Raw genomic sequence first — 18276 nt, 5'->3', positions numbered from 1 at the left:
CGTAGGTACACCTCTTTTGAAATATGTAGACTGCAGCCTTTTTAACGCGAATTTGAAAAAGTAGGACCTAAATAAACGTTCTTTTTCAGCCTCCAATTACTATAAATATTTCCTCAGGATATTTTGTATGTTCTTCTTGCGCGTTATACGTTTCATAATCAACATTTTTCGTACTTATTACTATTATTACAAATTACAAATTATTATTAACAGAAGTGTCCAAAATTCTGCTACAATCAGTCGGTTGATGATTCTATAAAAAAGGAAAAATAAGCCACAAAGGAAAAGTAAGATATTTTCGTTGAAAGCTCCGTTTTCGAAAAGAACTAGGTCATTTACCACGAGATAATTTAGGTCAACGAGCAGACCTGTGGACAATATTTCCAACACTCGATTCTTAAAAAGCACTAATTTACACATTTGATGATACAGACAGAAGTTTCAGCTACGGTGACTTTTTTTTAAAAATTCATTTTTTTTTTTTTTAACTCATTTTTCTCAAAAACGAAGCCTCGGACGAAAAAATCCTACTCTTCATTTTCCACCTATTTTTCCACGCAGAATTACCTTTCGATAGCTTGTAGAAGAAATGCGACGGTTTTGCACACTCTCTGTATAATCATCTTTATTTCCTCTTACGTGTGTTTCCTTGCGAATAATCATAGGAGACATACAAATATTGAAAATTTGATCAAAAATCTTTAAAAATTTCCAGTGTGGAATTTTATAAAAATTTGGAAGAACTCTGAGATAGATGTCAACAGGAATATTTCATTATAACATTCGCTTAATACTTTCGTTATTTTCATTACGTCATTCACTTTTAATACAAATTAAAACATAAATAAATAATGTGATAGAAGCTTAATTACAAATAAATTTACTTAGAATCCTTTTGGTTCGTATCGCAGATACAGTGTCGAATCGTCAATAATGTTTCATTGGAGTTTCGATCGTCGATCTAACTATGATAAATATACATAGGAAGACCGTCTTAATGCTCAAAAATGGGCATATTACGTAACTGTAATGCAAACCGAGAAGCAATTTCATATGAAAAAGGCGTCACGCGTTTCTTACATCAGCGTGTGGTTATTTGCGATGGAAGGTAATGCGTATGTTCGGCATTGATTCTGAAACCGGCTGAAAGGTTGTGGGTGTACGTAGAGCGAATTAGAATTGGAAGCTACTCGATGACTCGCACGCTTAGTCACCTGATGAATATTATGGCTGAATGTTCAGGTGACAGCGACACAAGAAACGACCGGCAGGTTGTCATAAGCCTTTTCCTCCTTCCGTTAAACTTCTCTCTTTTCTGTTGCCATTCTATATCCACTTGCAAATTAGCGATAGCTATATAATGACAGTATCATTTACTCGTCATTACACACGCATATTACAGGTACAGTCAGTCACAAAGGTATTCGCACACCCTTCAACCAGTGTTAGCTGTTTGCGACCTTTTTGAAAACTTTGGAAAGTGTGTAAAAAAAAGTAAGCGATGACGAGTATACTCGTCGAGCACAGAGTATGTGCGACTGTTATAATGTAGAATTAAGTTTTGACGAAACGACTGTTTTATTTTTCATTTTATTACTGCAATTTAAACAGCAAATAATAACTATTTTTTAAGCGCGACGAGTATACTCGTCGAGCACAGAGTATGTATGACTGTTATAATGTAGAACTTAGTTTTAATGAAACGACAGTTTTATTTTTCATTTTATTACTTCAATTTACTGCGATTCCTAAGCTGCAATCTAAACAGCAAATAATAACTATTTTTTAAGCGCGACGAGTATACTCGTCGAGCACAGAGTATGTATGACTGTTATAATGTAGAACTTAGTTTTAATGAAACGACTGTTTTATTTTTCATTTTATTACTGCAATTTAAACAGCAAATAATAACTATTTTTTAAGCGTGACGAGTATACTCGTCGAGCACAGAGTATGTATGACTGTTATAATGTAGAACTTAGTTTTAATGAAACGACAGTTTTATTTTTCATTTTATTACTTCAATTTACTGCGATTCCTAAGCTGCAATTTAAATAGCAAATAATAACTATTTTTTAAGCGTGACGAGTATACTCGTCGAGCACAGAGTATGTATGACTGTTATAATGTAGAACTTAGTTTTAATGAAACGACTGTTTTATTTTTCATTTTATTACTGCAATTTAAACAGCAAGTAATAACTATTTTTTAAGCGTGACGAGTATACTCGTCGAGCACAGAGTATGTGTGACTATTATAATGTAGAATTAAGTTTTGATAAAACGACTGTTTTATTTCTTCTTTTCTACGTATGACTCGTATAACACAGAATAGTGTCATTTCTTCATGACGAGTATACTCGTCAAAAACTGACTCGTTACGATAGAATAACTTGTTTAAAGTGTGCCAAACGACTGGAGCTTCTTTGAGAAGCTACAAGCATTAGAAAATTGAATTAGAATTTTGAGAAAATTGAAATTAGATATAATTAGATAGAAAATGGTAAAAATTGCGGCTTTTCGCGACTTTCACGTAATCGTAATAAATTTAAAGGTTCCTTTTCAGAGATCTTTCGCAAGATTTCGAGGAAATTTTCGGCGTGTACCCAACCTACACAAATCTACGAAACGTGCTTTCGAAATTTTCGCTACAAGCTCGGATAAAAAAGTTATACATGGTGACTTTTACTACTTTTATCGTCACTTGTACCAATTTCAATTTCCTCAAAATTTCTTTCGCGCGTCATCCAAATGATCTAACGTTAGCTCCTCGAGAAGGCTCAAGTCGTTTGGTCCACTTCTAAAATAGTTATTCCGTTATAAAGGGTGTACGAATACTTTTGTGACTGACTGTATATTAACAATTTTTAGTTAGAACGTTGTTGCAGCAAAGTTTTCAAACACAAGTAGAAGAATTTAATGATTTTGTAAAATTCATTAACCGATGATTGTAGCTTTGCTCGTATCGTAATACAAAATCTCTTTATCGTAATACAGTGCAGTTACATTACGATGTTTGATTAATTAATTAAAGATTACATTCTGAATATATCAGCACTTCAACGAGCAATTAACATGCTTTCTCAAACTTCGCATAACGATTAACATGCAACACTATTATTCAATGGCAGTGCAGTTATTTATACGTAACGATTAATGATAATAATATACAAGGAATGTTAAACAATTAAATGCGTGAATCGGTATTCGGTAACCAAGTTCAAAAACCACATTTCCTTCCTCGTGCTGTCGCCAGTGCGGGTTTTCTTTTTTTTTTTTTTTCTTTCTTCCTTCCTCTGAACCAGCTAAGTGCGTTTGACGAATATATACGTCGAAGAGAAACTTCGTTGCGGGCTGCATTTCACGCGTATACTGGTCGTGTAAAATAAAAAGATTACTTAATATAAAATATTAGTTATAAAAATTCCAAATTTTAGTAAGAAATAGTAGGTTTAAGTAGTTGAAAAATCCATTATCCTAAAGAATTTTCCTGCCGCAATTAACTCGGATAAGGGAAGCTCTAGTGCAATTAGTTGAAATACGATGAATTTTTGGACACACGGTACGCGATGTGTACGTCGTACACACATATAGTCCAACGTTATAGTCTTCTCGCTGTCTCTTTTTGTGTGAAATTATGTATTGGCAACTAAGTAATTGCAGATTTTATCAATACCACCATTACTGTGTACTGTACAAGTGAACATTGTGTATATATATAAAAGCATATTCTTTTGCAGTTTGACATATACAGATAGAATAATATTGTATAATACACAATAAATTTCATATCATGTATTGTACAGTACAATGTACTTGTACAATATGTATTGTACAGAGTGATATATATAATACATATTATATTATACATTATTACCTTGTATAGTATATATTGTACAAGTAACAAAGTACAATAACTAAGTATAAAATGTTTAGCATTATACTATGATTAGCAATTTACAAAAAATTGTATATCATGTATTGTACAATACAATGTACTTGTACAATATATATAATACAAAGTGATATAGATAATACATATTATGTTATATATTATTACTTTGTATACTATATATTATACAAGTAACAAATGAAAATAATTAGGTACAAAATGTTTAGCACTATACTATAATTATCAATTTGCAATAAATTGTATAACATGTATCGTACAGTACAATGTACTTGCACAATATATATTATACAAAGTGATATAGATAATACACATTATGTTATATATTATTACTTTGTATAGTATATATTATACAAGTAACAAAGTACAATTTGTTATACAAGTTATTTATTATACAAGTAACTAAGAACAAAATGTTTAGCATTGTACTATAATTATCAATTTGCAATAAATTGTATAACATGTATTGTACGGTACAATGTATTTGTATAATGTATATTATACAAAATAATGCATATATTGTAAATAACATTATTGTACAGTACAATGTACTTGCACAATATATATTATACAAAGTGATATATATATATATATATATAATGCATATTATATTATACATTATTGCTTTGTATAGTATATATTGTACAAGTAACAAAGTACAATAACTAAGTATAAAATGTTTAGCATTATACTATGATTAGCAATTTACAAAAAATTGTATATCATGTATCGTACAGTACAATGTACTTGCACAATATATATTATACAAAGTGATATAGATAATACACACTATGTTATGTATTATTACTTTGTATAGTATATATTATACAAGTAACAAAGTACAATTTGTTATACAAGTTATTTATTATACAAGTAACTAAGAACAAAATGTTTAGCATTGTACTATAATTATCAATTTGCAATAAATTGTATAACATGTATTGTACGGTACAATGTATTTGTATAATGTATATTATACAAAATAATGCATATATTGTAAATAACATTATTGTACAGTACAATGTACTTGCACAATATATATTATACAAAGTGATATATATATATATATATAATGCATATTATATTATACATTATTGCTTTGTATTGTATATATTGTACAAGTAAGAAAGTACAATAACTAAATATAAAATGTTTAGCATTATACTATGATTAGCAATTTACAATAAATTGTACAATGTACTTATACAATATGTATTATACAAGGTGATGTTGGCAACTAAGTGATTACGGATTTTGTCAATACCACCTAATGACAAAACCCGCAATCACTTAGTTACCAGCCCATCATAGGAAGACTATTTCCATAGGAAAAGCAACAAAGGAGACACGGTTGTCCATTTAGAAGATTTGAAATACAGCTCTCGTTGCATAATTAAGAAAGACTGGGCGAAGCTTTGAATCATTAATGCCTGTAACTGCTTCAACGCCGAACAATGCGTACACGAATTAAAGCGGAATCGCCTACCGGTTCTAAACGGACGTGTGCCTTTCTAACTGTTGGCGGCGCACAATAGGCCGAGGGGAGGACCCAGCGAATAAAAATCTGCGCCATGAATCACAGCTCACAATAACAGAAAATTTTGACTGGTCCTAATTTAGTCACCAGATAGCCTGCTGCTGTAGCTTTAAATCTTCCGCCGCTCGCACAATAAATGATCTCCGTTTTCAAATTAACTATTGTACGGCGTTAGGTAAGAGGGTCAACTAGTCTCTCGGCTTCGCTTTATTTCCACAACGAGTATCGTTCTCGCGTGCTGTTAGCGATACAATGAGGTGTAGCAGTGGTGGAAAAATAACTTGACCTAAGGCAATAGCCAAGCACACCACCTTCACGACGTTACGATAAGTTATACGTACATGACTCGTGGCAACTAAGTGATTGCGGATTTTCTCAATACCACCTAATGACAAAATCCGCAATCACTTAGTTGCCAACCCAATACAATGCGCTTTATCTAGCGAGAAGCTTTTATCACACGAACGACGTTCAATATCGTTGAATGATGAAAATTGCTATATATACGTTCTTTGCTATTCTTCGTGTGTCGTTAATTTGCATGTGGCTTGAATTATCGTTCGTTGACGGATTGTCTCTGTTTTGAAGAATGTCAGTTCGTAATTAATGTTTATCGGTATTGTGAGATACATTGTGCAAGTATTATACAGGAGTATATTAAGTATATTAAGTTAACGTGACTGTGGCGCGACAAATTGACGCGATGCTGCGACATCGATGAGATGAAAAGCTGAATAATTCATTTCCCTGTTGTTTGTCGCTCGCGTGCATTCGCGCTTCGGTCACGTTGCTTTCAGTTTCGTTTAGTTTCTCGAAAAACGAACGAACGGAAGATATAATTTTGATATTGGAAACTGCAGGAAGAGTGGAAGAATTTATATGGCTGGCGAAAATGAAAACTTTAGAAATCTAATTAGGCGTTAATGACAAAATCCGCGATCACTGACTTGCCAGGCCAATATTTCATTGTTCGCTCACTTACTTGCGTATCTTTTCTCATTGTATTATCAATGAATTTCTTTACAAATGTAACAAATAAACATTTTGGACAACCTTCTGCTATACATATAAACCGGGCACAACTTGATGCAATATGTTTTTAATAACAACAATTAAAGTTAAAATAAAATTAAAACTAAATTTAAAAATAAATTCAAAACGATTAAAATTAAAATACGAAAAGCTGAGAATCGCCTTCTTGTAAGTTGCTCTTTGTCAAAGGAAGGAACTTCTGAATTGGAAATTTTAATTCTACGTATTTTTGTTCAACATTTCTATATTTCCAGCACCTTTTTTTAACTTCACTGGCCATTTAAGTCTACTAAATCTACTAATTAACTTAACTTAATTAACTTAAGCAATAACTATTGGGCTGGCAACTAAGCGATTTTGTCATTAATGATAAAATTATCAAAATCAGAGAAGAGGTAGCTTTTCTGCAGTTGCTCCATTGCTTTATTGCTTGCTGGTTGAGAAACCCATTTTCGATCCGAGGTTTCCACAAAATGCCACTTGTTCCATAATAAAGGGAATTCTAAGTCGGAAATAATAAAGAGAATTGCTGTGAACGTTTCACGGTAAATGTCATAATCAGCGCGCATCCTCTCGACGAGGATGACTCAATAACTGGAAGCAAGGTCGTGTTACTTTCCTCGGCTCGAAACGGATCGAAGTTTCAGCATACTTGGGCGAGTAATCGGTTTACAGTTACTTCGAGCGAGTAAAACGACTACGTCGACCAATGCTGTCTATAAATCACTTCGTTTGTACAACGTTTCCGTTTTGCCGATGATCATGAACGATCAGGAGAACGTTTCTAACGTGTTCGTTTATCGATGGCACTTGACGATACGCGTTTCGCACGTTCCTTTTCGCCTCTTTAGCCGGATGCGACTTAAAGAAGTACTCGTGGCCATTTATAGATTTCGAAGGAGGCGCCGTCGTCTTGTGTTCGCTCGTTACGCGCACGATCCATCGCGGATTCGCAATCGATCATTTCGACGTTCAACCTGCCTGTCTCTTCCACTCGAGTTCCTAGACGAAGCCTTATAGGGATGCAAGTGGCAAGCTGTGTCTGTTGGCAGTCGCTGTGGGACCTAAAGTCGCTCTAGAGACTGCAATTTCGATCGTGTCCTGCTCGCCATAAATTACCTTCGCGCCGCGATTATTAATTTAAAAGGGTAGCTTCCTAGTTTCTCGTCGAAATGGACATCTCGCTATCCGTTTCCACGCCTACGTTTATAATTAATGGACCGCTCGTTGCGCCTATTATACAGCGCCGTATTATACGTCCGCTTAGACGTTTTCGGATTAACTATTATTAGACTATGGATGTTTGCACAGACTAATATTCTTAAGAAGAGATATCTCGTTTCGTTTGTTGAAACGTTGCGTTGCATAATAATACACAGGGTGACTGTACCTTTTCCTGTGAATCTACGCCAGCGTATGCTACGAGTCGAGATGAGAGAAAAATGTCCTGTGAGTGAAGGTTTTGTTGGGGTTAGGCTGTATTAACTTTGTGACGAGTTTCTGACGAGTATACTCGTCACGAAGAAATATAAATCTTTTGCGTTACGATGAGACCTGGTAGTGATCAAGTTTCACAATAAAACAGTCCTTTCGTCACAACTTGATTTTAAATCAAAATTCTGTGTTTGACGAATATACTCGTCACAAAGAAATGACAATATTTGGCATTACGACGATACCTGCTAGTAATCAAATTTCACAATAAAACAGTCTTTTCGTCACAACTTAATTTTATATCAAAACTCCTGTGTTTGACGAATATACTCGTCACGAAGAAATATAAATCTTTTGCGTTACGATGAGACCTGCCAGTAATCAAATTTCACAATAAAACAGTCCTTTCGTCACAACTTGATTTTAAATCAAAATTCTGTGTTTGACGAATATACTCGTCACGAAGAAATATAAATCTTTGGCGTTACGATGAAACCTGCCAGTAATCAAATTTCACAATAGAACATTCCTTCCGTCACAACTTGATTTTGTTCATAATAGCCACGCATACTCTGTGTTTGACGAGTATACTCGTCACGAAGAAATATAAATCTTTTGCGTTACGATGAGACCTGGCAGTAATCAAGTTTCACAATAAAACAGTCCTTTCGTCACAACTTAATTTTATATCAAAACTCTGTGTTTGACGAGTATACTCGTCACGAAGAAATATAAATCTTTTGCGTTATGATGAGACTTGGCAGTAATCAAGTTTCACAATAAAACAGTCCTTTCGTCACAACTTAATTTTATATCAAAACTCTGTGTTTGACGAGTATACTCGTCACGAAGAAATATAAATCTTTTGCGTTACGATGAGACTTGGCAGTAATCAAGTTTCACAATAAAACAGTCCTTTCGTCACAACTTAATCTTACATCAAAATTCTGTGTTTGACGAGTATACTCGTCATCACTTGCTTTTTGGTACACGTTTTTCAAGGAGGTCGCAACTGTTTAAAAGATCGTAACAAAAATATGAATTAACAGCGATGGTTCAAAAGCGTTCTACTCGATTCTCGAAGCTTGTGGAAATTTTTCATTTAATCTAATTTGATATCTACGTTTACCTTCATCTTCGTTCAGATCAAAGTCTGAAAGGAACAGGGAAATTGAAGCAAAAGGAAAAAAAAACAGCTTCAAAAACAAAATGTGATGGCTAGATTGCGCGTCACAAAACATAATCGAAGTATGCATATTTAAATTTGCCACGGTATCGTGTCGGGACTCTTCTTCTGATCCTTCTTTGGATCCATTTATCCTCCAGGATCTTCAAAATTTTCAATATCGTATCGCAACTGAGAATTTTCCTCCTAAAAGTACTAAAATTTTTCCCTGTTGTTTTCATCGCGTCACATAAATCGGCATAAAATTCGTTTTTATTTTATTCTGGCTGTTGTGTACGTCCCTTAAAGGTATTACAAATTCATATCGTTCCGAACGACTGTGTTTCATGTAAACCGAGACGGACTGATCGTACGACAGTTAACGTACGAAAGTATCGTGAATCATAATCGAAGAATATTGACACTGCAAATGCAAAGAGACGAGTTTCTCACGAAGAAAAGAAAAACTATTCATTAACGTGTTCCAAATTCATGAAAAAGAAAATCCTTCTGTGTGTGCCACCTCTTACGACTAATCGCAAAAGAAAGCTCGATGTTTCCATCGCTTAGATTAAACAAAATGATATACACAAAAGTGAAGAAACGAATGTAGAGGCGACTCACGTCATTTTCTATCATTATCAATAACCATTAGATTATCCAAAAGTTTCTTTCATTTTAAGGGGAATTAATAGATAAACATTTTTTCTTTCGTACGATTTCTCTTGCAATAATAAAACAAATATATATTATAATTCAATAAATAAATATTGTGCATCCATTATTTCCTTATAAACCGACAGAAACTTCTCGGACCATGTAACATCCGGCAGCAGAAAGTTCCATCTAAACTTTACGCTACGGTGTTTTCATCAATGATAATCCAATCAAAGAGATCAAAATTTTCAATTTCTCCGCTTACAGTGTCCTCTACGAACAATGTTCGATCTCGTGGATCGAAGAGCCGACACAGAAAAGAGCGCGTAGCGTGTCCATTTACGTCTGGTTCGTACAAAGTATGCAAAAGATACGCATGAAGATCCGCCAGCTTAGACACGCAATTGGACTATCGGTCGGAAACTTTTTGCTGGCGCGGCCGTCTGCATAGGAAAATTTTCACCCGCGACGCTTAAGTGTAAGGAGCCGTGACTTTCTGTTTTGATCCGCTTGAACTGGTCGCGGCCACTAGTTCTGTCCTCGTCTCGGTATATTTGAGACACGGCTGGTGGGAGAAGGACGGAGAGGGAGTCGTAGGGCCAAGCAGAGTGGGATTTCGCGCGAGCGAGGAGAGAGGGATGGCGGAACTGTCAGTGCTACATCGGTTCTCTTCACGTAAGGACGAGCCACAGGGATCACCTGCGAATCACCTCTCGTCGGGACACCACTTCTCAGCCAGGTGAGTCTCTGCTATTTTTTCTTTTTCTCTCTCTATCTATCTATCTCGCTCTCTTTTCCTTTTTTCCACGCTCGTCGCAAGATTAATCGTCGCGGATTCGCTTGCCCGCGAGTTGGATAATTTATGGCGTCTCTGGTGGATCGGTCGCTTTGTAAACACGAGTAGGTATTTTGTCCGGCTCGGGAGATTAATCGTTCGACCGGCAGCGAGCTGAGTTTTGTCAGGCGACGGGAAGGTTTTAAGGGCCCGGAGATTTTCCCCAGGTTATGATTACATCGGAAATTTAGTCCGAGGTCTGCGGAATTTGGGAATTTGTCATCTACGCGTCGCTTGATAGATCGTAGCTTGGCCATTCAATGTGCAGATACACTGGCTGCCGTGACTGCACTGGCTCGCCAAAGCCGTAGAAAGCTTCCACGTCTGCCACTGTACGTGCGAGAGATTTTCGCGTTTCATTAGGCTACGTAGACAAAGTTTGAAATAAATCTGAGAACGGACGTGGAAATTGCAGGATATTTATTGCAAACCGTATTTCGTACGCCAATTAGTATACAGCATGAATAACCGGCTGAAGCGTGTAAGTGTTAGACATCGTAAGAGATCGCGTCGAATACCGAGGTTTGTTAATACAACGTACAGTTCATTGTTTAAACGTTCCTGTGATCTCTACGATTCTACTAAATGTTTATTAAACAAATGTGATTAATGTATATGTCTATACATATATATATTTTCACATTTGCGTGAGACGTCATAAAATGAAAAAAAAAAGTCATGAAAGTCGTCGATTTTCCCCACAACGTTGAAGAAAATTCTAAAACGTCTGGTGTAACAGCTACATTAGAAATACGGACCTAATGTGAAAAGTATAAGTATAGTATAGTATTGGAAGGAACTTATTTAATGTTCGCGTGTATGCGTGTTGATATAATACCTCAACCGGTTTCAAGATACGATTATATCGTGCTTAACTGCACATTTCGGTTCCACTGACACTCTTACGGCGGCAATCGTGCATTTTAAATCGACTCTAGACTTTATTGCGCTAGTATTATGTCATATTACGTTAGAACATATTCGTACAATATTTCTGGTTAAAATAAAAAAATTAAGAGAATGAATGACACAAACGAGATATTTAAATAATAACAAGAGAGAGTATTCATCTGAGAACTGCAGAGGAGGTTTGCACGTTTCTGGAAAGTGTCTGTCTTTATCGAATACTATAGTTGACTATTTATTATAGTGGTATTTTCTTTTTTTTTTTTTTTAATGTCCACTATACGGAACGATGCGAGTACAGCTCTGTAAATGGCTGTGCAATGCACTGATCGTGTCGTTCCTGCACTCCAATTCACTCGAGAGATCTTCATGAATGCACATTGTAAATGTACTTACGTTGTTCTAAGAGACGAGTCTGGCTTTAGTTCCTCGCAAATTATGACACGTAATATATTATCCCTATAGTCATTGATTTTAACGGTACATCTGATTCAGATAAAAATCTGTGTGAACGAGACGTGTGTCATGCAATTATATTCAAATACACATTTGTAGAAAAGTTGAAAAATTATTGAAACTTGAAATTTCTGCTTTGAAAGAAATTTCAGACAAAAGTTCACACATTTATAATTAATATATACAGAGTATGTCTTTATGGTTGATTATTATATTGTGTAAATTAACTGATTAATTAATACACACAATATCAACATGTAAGGTTGATTGTTATATACAATGTATACAGTATCAACTTTTATGTTTGATCATTGTATTATATAAATATTAATTAATTTGTACAATACTAACCTGTAAGATTGATTATTATATGTAATGTATACAGTATCAACTTTGATGTTACAGTATCAAATGATTAATTAATACACACAATATCAACCTGTAAGGTTGATTGTTATATATAATGTATACAGTATCAACTTTTATGTTTGATTATTGTATTATATATACATTAATTATACAACAAGATTAATTAATGTGTACAATATCAACCCATAAAGTTGATTGTTATATACAATGTATACAGTATCAACTTTTATGTTTGATTATTGCATCATATATATATTAATTAACGTGTACAATAACAAGCTTTCAAGTTGATTATTACATTGCAAATATTAATTACGCGATATATAGAATATCAACCTTTGAGTCGATTATTATATTGTATTTATCAACTATATGATATAGTATAACCAATTAATTAATACATACAATATGAACCTATAAGATTGATTGTTATATATAACGCATACAGTATCAACTTTTATGTTACAGTATCAACTGATTAATTAATACACACAATATCAACCTGTAAGGTTGATTGTTATATACATTGTATACAGTATCAACTTTTATGTTACAATATCAACTGATTCATTAATACATACAATATCAACCTGTAAGGTTGATTGTTATATACATTGTATACAGTATCAACTTTTATGTTACAAAATCAACTGATTCATTAATACATACAATATCAACCTGTAAGATTGATTGTTATATATAATATATACAGTATCAACTTTTATGTTTGATTATCGCATTATATATATATTAATTATACAACAAGATTGATCAACGTGTACAATATCAACCTGTAAGGTTGATTGTTATATACATTGTATACAGTATCAACTTTTATGTTACAATATCAACTGATTAATTAATACACACAATATCAACCTGTAAGGCTGATTGTTATATACATTGTATACAGTATCAACTTTTATGTTACAGTATCAACTGATTAATTAATACATACAATATCAACCTGTAAGATTGATTGTTATATATAATATATACAGTATCAACTTTTATGTTTGATTATTGCATTATATATATATTAATTATACAACAAGATTGATCAACGTGTACAATATCAACCTATAAGGTTGATTGCTATATACAATGTGTACAGTATCAACTAATTAATTAATACTCACAATATCAACCTGCAGGGTTGATTGTTATATACAATGTATACAGTATCAACTTTTATGTTTGATTATTGCATTATATAAATATTAATTAACGTGTATAATATCAACCTGTAGGGTTGATTGCTATATACAATGTATACAGTATCAACTGATTAATTAATACACACAATATCAACCTGCAAGGTTAATTCTTATATACAACGTATATAGTATCAACTTCTATGTTTGATTGTTGCATTATATAAATATTAATCAAAGTGTACAATAGCAAGCTTTCAGGTTGATTATTACATTGCAAATATTAATTACGCTATATATAGAATATCAACCTTTGATATTTATATTCGATAATTATATTGTATACAATATAAATATAATACAATACAATCTATAAATAAATATAATAGAATACAGTACGATATAATAATCATATTTAAATGTTGATTATAAATGAACATTGAAAACTTTATTTCCCTATTGATGAATTAATATTAACAATACACTTTCTTTATTACTCGTGAATATTTCAAAGTGACAAATGTGGAAAGTGTTGTGCGATATTTTATGCGGGGAAAGAAATATTTCCTGCCACTGTAAGAAATATCTGATTACATTTCGTATGCATCCTAATAATATCTTTATTACCTGAAATTCCAAGATAACAGCCAGTCTAATTTATTTACTAAGAGAATGAAACTTTCTACTAAAAACGGCGTTCCATTTGCATAAAATGTATATAGAACACACCACGTTTCGTGTACACTTATTATACGCGAACGAATCTACGAGCTATCGGTGCGCTCCAATTCCCTTGAACAATTCTCTCAGACTGTGTATCGCTTTTTTTTTTTTTTTTTTTTTTCAATGACAGTTATGGCTTTAATAATCCCTTGTTAATCAGCGTCAAGATCGTTACTAACCACGTTTCTATAAAACATGCTAGGAAATTAATTTTCAACTCTGCATGCGAATATTTCCAGTAACTTATTACGTTGGCAACTAAGTGATTGCTGATTTTGTCAATACCACCTAATGACAAAATCCGCAATCACTTAGTTGCCAATCCAATAGAATTGAACTGGTGAAATTTACCATTCGTCGCGTGAGATTTTATTTTCAAAACGTTCATCGCGTATGACATAATCTTAGAAATACAATGAAACACCTTAATGTTAATAAACTCGTCTAAAATCATCTACGACTCGATGACTCCAATCATAGCAGCTGATGGTGAAAACTTATTCTAAGATATAGAGAAATTTCAGTGGAGAATCTTGACGATATTACACAGAACACGGAGATTACGGTCAGTTGATAATTAGCATACTGTACATTTGCATATTATGTACACGCTTCCTAATGTTGTTATTATTAGACTTCTATGCAAATTCCTATGTTCGTGAATTGAATTAAAGAAGCGAAATCTAAGCAGAAACATGAACAGATATGCGCAATTATTATTATGCATATCGTGTGCGTACACTGTGTGCATTGTTGTTATTCCTTGAAATTTCCCATAAATGCATAAGCCGCTGTTTTCACTGTAATCGTTACGTTCCTCTGATCCTTTCAAACAGATTTGTAAAAACGCAATGTGTACCAAAGCGCTAAGCTCCTTATCAATTCTTCGCATTACGATCTTTTCGATGGCTGCGCACGTTAGCATCAGCTTAATCACTGATTTTACACGGTGTCAAGTGCAAAGCGTTGAAATATCGCACATGACTGATAACAATCTATCTGAGAGAATTGAAATCACTGGGAAAAGACAAACAAGGTCGAAGATAAGCTGAGATAGCAATAATACAGAAACACGATAGAATAGATTAAATAAATGTGCAATTAGTTAACTAAGGATCGATGGTAAGCCAGGTATGATAAATATATAGAAAGGTGTGTAAAATAAATAATACAACGAGTAAATGAAGAATAATAATGGAAAGTACAGGTAAAATGAAAGTTTCTTTTATTACAAAAATATTTTCTCTTGCCGAGTCTTTAATTAATTTTTTGCAATTTAGTTTCTTATCAGGTGGAAATATAAATTAATTAACGAATCAACAATTTTTATTTAAATGCTAAAAATGATAGTTAGTGATACTAGTTGTAAACGTCTAATTTATTATTGGGATTCGATAGTGGAACAGCCTTTAGGGCTGAATCCGTGTTTCACCTAAATTACCTGTGTTTCATGTTCCTACCTGAACATAATTCTCTTCGTACGCTATAAAATCAAATTTATTATCACGTCGTATTATATGATACAATGAATTTTGTATTCAAAACCAGGTTTCTTGAATAATTTAATTAATCCGTCGAAACTATCCAAAGTGTACAAATGTTAGCAATTTTTATATGTTCAATCAAATATCCGATAATTTCGCAACCAAGAAAAGCAAGGCGGATATGACGAAGATTTTTCTAAAATTTTCTAAAATTTCACAGATAAGGTCCACCGACCAGGAGCAATTTTTATTAAAAAAAAAAAAAAAAAAAAAAATGAAATGTCATTTGCAAATATCCACGATCCACGAAAATACGAACACTAAGAAAATTCTTTCTATGAATTTATTACACGTGTTGTAGAAAACATTGTCAAAGTTCACTCACGCGTATATTCTAATAAAACACGACTAACATGATCGTATTGATGAATTAAAAAAAAAGAATCCTAAAGTGTACGGTACATCCGTTTGAACTGTATACGCGTGGTTATTTCTGTAAGCATCTGAAACGGGGAAAAAAGTTTCGGCTGAAAGTAGCTTGACTTTATAAGAGAAACTTAATATGATACTTCAATTTTTTTTTTTTTTTTTTTTTTTTTTTTTTGCATTCTTGTTCAAGGAGATTTCAATGGGAACGTAAATTCTTTTAGTGGAACCATATATTTTTTTTATACACCATTTCTATTCTCCAGAGGAAGATGTTATGGTACTTGATGTTAAGGTCGAAGAGTGACTAGTTTAAAAGATATTTTAGCTTTAAAGTAGAACTTTAAAATAGAGCTTTAAAATATATGTCAAAAGCACCGCGTTGTATTTCCTTGGCTAAATGTTTTAAACTAATCATTCTTCGACCTTCATACCTTTTTCCAAGTGTCTTAATATTTTTTTTTTTTTTTAGAGAATTGTAAAGTGTAAAAAAGTAATACACGGTAAAACGTATAGTTACGTTGGTAATTAAAATTTCCTTATGTTAAGAATACTTTGAAAAAGTGAAAATGTCTTATTGAGTTTGCTTCTTGATGAAGTGAAATATCGTTTCCTCGTGTTTCTGATACTTAGAGAATTAGTCACGTGCATGCACTTAAAACGGACATACCGTATACTGAATTTGCGATATATTTATTTTGAATAATAAGTACATCGATTAATGAGTGAGATAATATTTAGATCTAGTTAGTAATTACACGGTTAAAATGATTATTCATGTTGCAGGGAATGATTTTATGATCCCTACAAAATACGTGTTTTAATATCTTGTATCTGCTATGTCCATATTCAAATTTGTTCTGAAACTCTAGCCACGTAACTATAATAATCGTGTTCCACTAAAACGTTAATGAAGTTGCAAAAAGTTTTTCATATATCGATAAAAGTTTGCTTCGTGATATGTGTTGAAATACTTTAATAAAACAGCGTATGGTTGCGAGCCAATATAAACTTCATGAACGAATATAATTACATATTGTAATTAAAACGTTGTTTTTTCTGCTACGATAACGCATTAAACCATCAAACGTCGACAGTTTGTCGATAAAAGCATTTTATCGGATTTCTTGTTGTTTCTCCCTTTACGGTTCAATCGATTTCTTTCCTTTTAAGGAAGAAAAACAAGGAACTGTTGGAGGCTAGCCTGATACAACAAATCATAGTATAGCCAGACAAACGATAAACAGAGTACGCGCCATCATTCGCCACCCTTGTACAGAAACGTCTGTACGAAAGAAGCCAAATGACTCACGCTCGTTTCAACGATCCTCTCGAGCGGATTCGCGCGATTAACATTCGTGAGCACGCGAACTCCGAGAGAGTTCAAGAATATTCAGTGTCTACAAAAAGCAAGTGTCTAAATTTTGTTATCATTTAGTAGTAGTTTCATATGACTATAAAAGGTATTGACAGGCTATTTTGTGTATTCGTTATCTTATTGTTCTACTAATTAATTACATTCAATTTTTGTAATAGTTTCGTTTGACTACGAGGACTATTGGCACGTTATTCTGAATATTTGTGAAATTCTTTAATTTCGTATCATTTAGTAGCAGTTTCAAATGACTACAAAAAGGTATTGATACGCTATTCTGTATATTTGTTATCTTATTGTTCTACTAATTAATTAGATTCAATTTTTGTAATAGTTTCGTGTGACTACGAGGAGTATTGGCACGTTATTCTGCATATTTATTACGTATGTAAGTTTCATATAATTTAGTAGTAGTTTCATATGACTACAAACGGTATTGACAGACTATTTTGTATATTTATTACCTTATTATTCTACTAATTAATTAGATGCAATTTTCATTGTGGTTTCATAGGACTACGAGGAGTATTGTCACGTTATTCTGCATATTTATTACATATGTAAATTTCATGTAATTTAGTAGTAGTTTCATAAGACTACAAAAGGTATTTGCAAGCTATTTTGTATATTTATTACCGTATTATTTTACTAATTAATTAGATGCAATTTTCATTGTAGTTTCATAGGACTACAAGAAGTATTGTCACGTTATTCTGCATATTTATTACATATATAAATTTCATATACTTTAGTAGTAGTTTCATATGACTACAAAAGGTATTGACAGACTATTTTGTATATCTGTTACCTTATT

At 33.0% G+C, this 18276-nt stretch overlaps 1 protein-coding gene across 2 annotated transcripts in view; it reads left to right on the top strand.

The window, feature by feature from the left end:
- The first annotated feature begins 10353 nt into the window (after positions 1–10353).
- Positions 10354–18276, top strand: part of LOC139996527 (uncharacterized) — a 102328-nt gene continuing 94405 nt past the window's right edge. The window contains exon 1 of one of the 2 annotated variants that reach the window (XM_072020883.2): positions 10354–10477. The gene's annotated coding sequence lies outside the window, so the exon portion shown is untranslated. The remainder of the gene's footprint in view (positions 10478–18276) is intronic. The other variant, XM_072020886.2, reaches the window with a different exon arrangement.

Source organism: Bombus fervidus, chromosome 18 (assembly GCF_041682495.2).
Source record: "Bombus fervidus isolate BK054 chromosome 18, iyBomFerv1, whole genome shotgun sequence".
Taxonomy (NCBI): Eukaryota; Metazoa; Arthropoda; class Insecta; order Hymenoptera; family Apidae; genus Bombus; species Bombus fervidus.
The sequence above is the reverse complement of the archived record's forward strand: the minus strand, read 5'-3'. Positions and strand labels throughout refer to the sequence as shown.